This window comes from Amphiprion ocellaris, chromosome 2 (genome assembly GCF_022539595.1).
Source record: "Amphiprion ocellaris isolate individual 3 ecotype Okinawa chromosome 2, ASM2253959v1, whole genome shotgun sequence".
NCBI lineage: Eukaryota > Metazoa > Chordata > Actinopteri > Pomacentridae > Amphiprion > Amphiprion ocellaris.
The window spans coordinates 16,841,195-16,848,348 of NC_072767.1; positions in this window are offsets into that span (position 1 = coordinate 16,841,195).

Sequence of the window (7,154 nt, forward strand, 5' to 3'; positions counted from 1 at the left end):
TCAGCGGCCACATTCAGCCCAATTAGATCTTAAGTGGGCCGGACCTGTAAAATCATAACATAATAACCAATAAATAAATAACCACAACTCCAAATATTTCCCTTTGTTTCAGTGCAAAAAAGTGCATCCTGAAAATGTTCACATTTAGTGAACTTGAATGTTTTTAAGAAAAATAAGTGCAATTTCAACAACATTATGCCTCAGTGTTACGGCCAGCGCCTCCTACCCCGGGTGTGTGTGTGTTAACTAAATATTGTGGCTTATGCAAATAGGGCTGTGTGATCCCCACTCCCTGGTTGGACCACGACGACGGAGGCGTGGCTGTGGCCGGGAGTCCCAGTGATTGGTGCGGCGCTTACCAGGCTGTCCAACCGAAAACTGCCAACTCCTTTAAAAGAGTTGGCAGTTCCACTGAACGGAGCAGCTGACTCCCAGCGTGCCGTTTTTGTGTTACTGTGTGGTCGAGGCAAGATTGTGTGTGTGTGTGCGCTAGGAATTGGGCCAGGCCTAGAATTAAAAACTGATACAGCCTCACTTCATTCCAGGTAGTTCCTTCTGTTTAGGTTTCACCAGGATTAGGGGTGCTGACTCCTGTGTAAGTTTTGTTTTGCCAGTTCCTCTTTAGTGAGCCTTTTTGTTCCGTTTTTCTTTTGTCCACCGCGATGGTAGCGTTAAGTTCTCCTTATGAGAACTCTTTTTGTGTTTTGATGTTTTCTTTGATTTGAGCAGCACCCACCAGCCCTCTTCCTCAGTTCTTCCTCAGTTTGTATAGTATTTTGCACCTTTTCTGTTCAACCTTTTCTGTAATAAATAATTTGATTTAACCACCAACAACTGTTTATGTTGCTTCCCTTCCCCCCCGAGCCGGGGTTGTAACACTCAGTTTATCATTTGCACAAGACAACTTACAGAGTATCTACAAACACACAAAACATTTAATTGCAGGTATCTGGAATGGAACAGTAAAGTATTTTACAGCTTGTAAAGATCTAGAAATCATTTTCATTTCCACATCTGTGTAGTAATCCTGATCATCTCAACTGACTCACTGTTTAGGAAGAAGGTTAAGTTATCCCCTTGCATTGTAAATGTATAAAATATATGCATTAAAAAACACATAAAAGTTGTGGCAGTGCATGAACAATAGGGTTCCACCAAACTAAACTCTGTCTACTGAAGCTGCTGACTGACATTATATTGTTCAATGTCCAGTGTCTTTAAATATTTTCACAGTAAGGATTCATTTTCACCTTTGCAAAGCGATCCTGCGGGCCTGATTGGACCTTCTGGTGGGCCGGTTTTGGCCCACAGACCATATGTTTGACACACCTGGTCTAGAGGAAACAATGGTGTAGAGTTCCATCTGGGATATTTTATGGTAGGAAGGGGTTATTTTTATGGGAAAATCTTCACTTTCTATGACTGGAATTAAAAGAAATAAATAAAAACTTGTTTTATTAACAGTAACTTACTGAACAGTCTTCCCCTATGCATGGTCTTTTTTATGAAATTCATGCAGTTGTTTTAAACCTGCACTCATGAAGAAGTTCTCGTAATTTTGAGCAAAATTAGGAAGCTCCAAAAACTGTAGTCGTAGTAGGTGGATTTTCAGTGAAAACTCTGCACATTTATTTTATGATTTTGGTGAACAGGACTAGACCTACATGACTCAAGGTGGGGAGGAATATCCGTACTGCATTGTAAGTGCCTGTTAAGTGGTGTTGTAGACCTCCACAGTTTAGAGATCGCTGTTCCCCTTTAACAAAGCTAATGAAGCCCTCTCTCAAACCATCTGTCTTCTCTGTCCAGAATGTGAACACTGCTGTCGTTAAAAGACTGTCCCTTTATATTTTAGATGCGTGTGGACGGCTCATTCTTATCCTGAGGAGCTATCTGTCCAGTGCTGTGTCATACACTTGTGGGGCGGTTGTTCAATTCCCTCTGTTCTCGAGTGGCGTGATTTGGTGAGTGACAATAAATACCTGAGACTCTCCACCAGTTACAACTGAGGAAACTTCTTGGATAAAGGTGAAACATATTCAAGAAACAAAGAAGTAGTCCCATTGCCTTCTGCTGAATCACTTTACGGCTACAGGGTTGCAGCTGGAATACTGCTGAAGTCATCACAAAGACAAACTTTAGATGCCAAATGCTTGTAAACATCAGTCTTTACTAAGTGCTAACATATTTTAAAGAAATTGTTTTTTGACTTCACATACACTACCGTTCAAAAGTTTGGGGTCACCCAGACAATTACATGTTTTCCATGAAGATTAACACTTTTATTCATGTGCGAGCATAACTGCACAAGGCTTTTCTAATCATCAATTAGCTTTCAACACCATTAGCTAACACAATGTAGCATTAGAACACAGGAGTGATGGTTGCTGGAAATGTTCCTCTGTACCTCTATGTAGATATTCCATTAAAAATCAGTCGTTTCCAGCTAGAATAGTCATTTACAACCATTAACAATGTCTAGACTGGATTTCTGATTAATTTAATGTGATCTTCATTGAAAAAAGCTGCTTTTCTTCCAAAGATAAGGACATTTCTAAGTGAGCCCAAACATTTGAACAGTAGTGTATTTTATTTGGTGTAATGGTAAAACATAAGGTCTTGGCAGTATAGTTTTGGAGCTCATCATTTTATTCTGCATTTGTTTCAAACTGAGGTGACAACGCCTGAAAAATGCGATGGTCTAACACACATCAGGTCTCATCCCTCAACTTAACAAATTAAAGCCAAAGTGGCCTTATGGCTTATTGGTGCTTTAAGCTACTTGGTGTCACACATTTGATTTAATAACTGGACTCACACACATCGGTGATTGTGCGACCAGCCGTGCGTCGCCATGTGCCAAAGTAGCTTACTTCAGGCTTAGCTGCCAACCTCTCTCTTCCCTCCTCCGTCATTACTGGTCCCATCATCAGTGATGCGGTGGAGAGGCTGCGCATCCCAGTCTATCTTGTTAGGGCAGATTAAGCACTAATATACAGGCAGAGGAGAAGCCTCCTCATCTAATGCTGGAGACACCCTCTCCGGATCCTGTCCTTCCTGTCTCAGACGCCTGACGTCTTAATCTTTATAAAATACTGACTACAGGAGATCTCGCTGAGTGCTCACTCTGTGGGTCATTAGTCCCATAAAGAGTCACTGGAGAGGAGTTTTTGGTCCTCGCCAAGACGCATCACTGAGCACATGGATTATTCCGGCCTAAAAATTTGTGATAAATGGACTGCAGTCTGATTTTGCTCTGCACTTTCAATTATAACTGTCAAACACTGGATAGAGGAGGAAAAAAAAGACAGCATAAAAAACAGATGTCTTCTCAGAACTGCAATAACACTGTGTGAGGTCTTTCAAAAGGAATATGCAATATTTTTTGTGTACATCTTGCACACCTTGTTAAATACAATTAAAATTTTAACATGAAACAAGAAGGAATATATATTTTAGAAGGGAAAGTACACCATGAAGAGCAAAAATGCACTCACCACACATTCAGCTTAGGTAACCACAACCTTCTTGCAGCTCAGAGGGCAATAGGAAAGTAGGTGTAAGACCGCTAAAATTATTCAAACATCTCCACAAATAGTTTCATCTTCTCCCTTTCTCCTTTCCACTGGTCAGTCTGTGTGAAATTGCTGTTGCTTATATTTATTTGTTTGAACCACTGGCTGTGTGTAAAGATGGACGAAACCTCTAACGTCACTCACAAGTTTCCCAAACAGCGGTTGTGAAGGTCAGTGTCCATGGCTGTTAGCATCTTAGCAGGGCCAGGCTCCTTCTGACGCTTTGCTAATCCAACAAGAAAAGCACTCAGAGAGCGCAGAACTCGGCCAAGGCTGCTCAGTCGTTGTATGCTGAAATCTTGAAAAAATCTGAAGCAGAAATCACGCCACCATAGAATGTGGTCATTTAATATAGATGTACCCACAAACAAAATGACCTTGCGCTGAGCACAGGCGTGTGTTATGCATGTGTACGTTATGTACAGATACCGAATCGTATGACCTAAATATGCAGTGGGCGGTGGGAATTGATGAGACTCGGAAACACCCCCACAATTTAGTCAATTGTTCCTTGTATCATCTCTGACGGATAAGTCCTGATAAGTCCACAACAGTCATCAGCAGGCAGCTGACATAGTGTTCACTTGTTGTCATAGTTACAGTGACGCCGTGCATGTTTTGTTGAGCTGCATGCTGAACGTATTAAGATGCTGTTCAAAATGGCAAATGCATCAAAATGTACACTATGTTGCCATCTCAATTAGAATCTTAACTTGTCCTTTCTGCCTGTAAATGGCGGAGACGTAATTCTACATCGTTGCTTCCTTTAGATTCTGCAGGTCATCACTGTCAGCTACATAACAAGCTGTAATATTGGAGTAGTTCAGTCATATGTCTGAAGCCAGTAAGCGACTCTAAAGAAGAATAGTGACATGGAAGACCCCACACTGCAAGCTGACAGGATTGTTAAATATGAAACAATACAAGTGTGAATCTGTGTTTACACTCTGGATCAAGCATTGAGCAGAGAAGAGACCATCCATGGAGCCGTGATGCAAGCACAGCTGTAGTATGACAGTCAGGATTTGTGTTTGAAAGTATTCATTGCTAAGATATTACTGCACCAACAGATTCTTGCGTTCATGATACTAACTGTCCTATGTTTGTATCCACGTATTCTATCATTTATACCAGTGTTTCACTCATGTGTCTTCCAGTAAATAAAAAACAGTGCATGATCATGTTAACAAGGTAACAAAACACAAAAAAACTTTCATTTTTGCTGGAGGGAACCTTTGAACGTTCTCTCAAAGAAACATACTCCGTCACTCTGCAGCTGGGTTGGTGCTGCAGGTCTGCAGTTTTCCACTGGAGGGCAGTGGAACACTGTGTTAGTGGAATCCAGCCGTGGATTTCGGAGAGGAGCAGAGCACAGGGATCCAGTGTGTTCTCCATCCATACTGCTGCAGCTGCCTGTCTTTGTTTAAGTTAAGACTTGTAGTGGGATAAACCTGATTTTTCTCTACATCCATCAGTGAATGTGCCTCACACTGACTTTACAAACACTGTTAAATAAACCTACACACAGAGATTGCAAGAAAATTCAGTCATAATTGTATATAACAGGATTTAACATTTATATTCAATAATATGTTGTCACTTCATTTTCTCACTATACAACAGTGCTAGTAACTTATGGCATCTTTCGATAAATTGAGGAATAATGGTGTAAAATAATTTTTAAAACCTCCATACAAGCATCACAGCAAGTATTAGAAAATCCATTGTGTATTTTATTTCTTTTTCAAAGTAAGTCAGCTACTGTGCAATAGCATATGAAAACAATAAATCATAAACTAGAAAATATGAGATAAAAAGAGGTAAGAATAGACAGATAGATAGATAGATAGATAGAAACTTACATTTATCAAGATGTTTTATAATCTTAAAAGAGTCAAATGTCAAAACACACAAAACAGAACAGCCACAGTTTTCTTATGTATCGATGTAAAGCACACATTCAATTCAACCAACGTTTAGAATGAAATACCATAATATTGTGTTATCAGGTGGCCTTTAAGAGCAAAACACAGAGACCTTGATATGTGTTACCACTTCAGCCTATAGCTAATGCATTCACAGCTCGTTCAGGGACGCACATCAACACACGTTCATGCATACTGTATTTCAGGCACAGACACCCTGTAACTGTCCTTTTCTGCAAACACGGAGGACTTTATTTCTCTGGGAGGTTATGTCCTGATCCTGCACTGTTGCAGTACGCTGAGAGTGAAAAAGTGGCAGAGACAGAAAAGAAAGAATGGCAGAGAGAGGCAGGAAGGGAGGGAGAGCGCTGTGACTGCTGGAGGGGAAAGAATTAGAAGACCTTTAGTCCTTGAAGGTGTGGGTCTTCTGCGCTGGTTCGGAGGTCAGCAGCAGCAGCTGTCCTGCTTGACCGACTCTGATGAAGCTGCAGCTTCTCGCCTTCATGAATCATCCCACTCCATTCTCCTCCTCCTCCTCCTCCTGTTCTGCTCCCACCTGGACTCCTTTTCACAAAGAGAGGGGATTCCTCCTCTTAGGCCTCTTTCTTCAGCGCTAAGGCAATCAGACTGTTGAGCACGCAGAGGGAGATGAGACATTTTAAATTAGTGTTAGGAGAGGGGGAGAGAGAGAGAAGGGGAAAATGACATTTTTCATTTTCTACAATAAAAGGTACTACATTGAATTCTCGGAGCATGACAATACAGAGGAGTAAGTAATGGAATAGGAGCAGACGTGGTGTCTGTGTGTTAGTGGATAATGAGGAATTTAAAGATGTATGCTCCTCTGCTGCCATTCAATCAGACTCTCACCCTGTCGCTGTCACTGGCCCTCGTCTCAGCGCTGTCACAATACTCCACAAGGACTCAAACTTCTTCCACGGGAAGACGCATTTTTCACCTAATTTCTGTGGTCATTCAGAGCTGCTCCTGAGGGGGTAATGGGCGTCAGCTAACCAAGCAAAGTACGTCCTCCTGCTATCCTGCTATCCTGCTACCTTGCTCAGCCTCGGCTCTTATCCAGCCAGCTTTGACCTCTACAGCAACCAGGGCAGTGCTCTGGGGCCCCACACCTACAGGGGCCTCCAGGGACTTTTATTAGTCCAATTTTCTGAAAAATACACAGTCAGCCTTGATGTTGCTATGCTAGAGACTTCTAATCTAACTGCGTTTATTTTTTAAATCAGCCCTCCAGGTGTTAAGTTAGCCAGGTGTGCCATGGTGGATGTTTTGGTGGCTTGTGTGACCTTTCAGGGGCGAAAAAAAAAAACATTTCCTGATGAGTCTCTTCTTCAAAAATCGATCCACAACCGAATTATCCGTCAAGAAGGGAAGAAATACTGACATGGCAGAAGTGAAAAGACTGACAAGCGTCTGATAGAAGAGTGTGAGTGTGTGACTGATGGACAGATGTGGGATTTATGTTCTGCTGAAGGATTTCTTCCCAAAGAGAAAAGTTTTCATGGATTGTTGAAATAATTTCTTTATCAAGAATTGTTTTATGGCTGGTTAGATAGTTAGGACTGTCGCTAGATGATCCCCGCTTTGCATCCCGGCCTTCCTGGGATCTTTCTGCATGGAGTTTGCATGTTCTCCA